The following is a 999-nucleotide window of genomic DNA, read 5'->3' on the forward strand; positions in this document are numbered from 1 at the left end:
AGCTCAGCAGTAGAATGCCCCTTGGGTTCAACCTCAAGTACTGAAAAAACAAAAGAACAAAAATACTAAACAAAACAAAAAGAAAAGTATGACTGCAGAAGGAGTCTGGAGGTAACATTGAGAAATGTTCGCAACGATGTCCACAGCTGGCAAAGCGGAGCTGGAGAAATGCCTGGACGAGCAGCCTAGACAGTGGTGTTTAGGCAGCCGTGTCAAACTGCCAGAGAGGAGGAAACGAGAGGAATCCTGTGCTTGCCTTGAGAGCCACGCAGGGAGATAAGAAGAGCAGAGAGCTGGGTGTGGTAGTGCATGCCTGTAATCCCATGCTTTGGAGGCCAAGACAGGAGAACTGCATATTTGAGGACAGCCTCAGCAATGTTGGGAGACCCTCTGCAACTCAGTGAGACGCTGTTTCAAAATTAAAAAAAAAAAAAAAAAAAAAAAGGATCACCGCCGGGGGCGCGCCCCACTTCCTTTCTGTGCTCGCACTCGTGCAGGCAGCCGGTACGGTCTCAACATGCAGAACGACGCTGGCGAGTTCGTGGACCTGTCCGTGCCGTGCAAACGCTCTGCCAGCAACCGTATCATCAGTGCCAAGGAGCACGCATCCATCCAGATGAACGCGGCCGAGGCTGACAAGGCCACAGGCAGGTTTAATGGTCAGTGTAAGACCTACGCTGTGGGGCCACTCGCAGGATGGGTGAGTCAGATGACTCCATTCTTTGGCTGGCCAAGGCAGATGGCATCGTCTCAAAGAACTCTTAACTGGAGAAAGTTATGATGCAGATTATTTGTCATAAATAAACCATGGAAAACAAACAAACAAAAAATCCTGGCATGGTGGCGCACACTTGTAATCCCAGCATTTGGGAGGCAGAGACCGGAGGATCGCGGTTCGTGGACAGCCTCAGCTACTTAGGCCCTCCACAACTTAGTGAGACCGTGTTCAAAATAAAGAATGAAAAATAGGGCAGGGGGTGGAGCTCGGAGGTCAAATGC

At 50.3% G+C, this 999-nt stretch overlaps 1 pseudogene across 1 annotated transcript; it reads left to right on the plus strand.

The window, feature by feature from the left end:
• Positions 1-422: 422 nt before the first annotated feature.
• LOC308269382 (small ribosomal subunit protein eS21-like) lies at positions 423-765 on the plus strand (annotated as a pseudogene). Its single transcript has one exon. The product of its transcript is annotated as a small ribosomal subunit protein eS21-like (transcript).
• Positions 766-999: the final 234 nt, after the last annotated feature.

Source organism: Muscardinus avellanarius (genome assembly GCF_963383645.1).
Source record: "Muscardinus avellanarius genome assembly, chromosome: 11".
NCBI lineage: Eukaryota > Metazoa > Chordata > Mammalia > Rodentia > Gliridae > Muscardinus > Muscardinus avellanarius.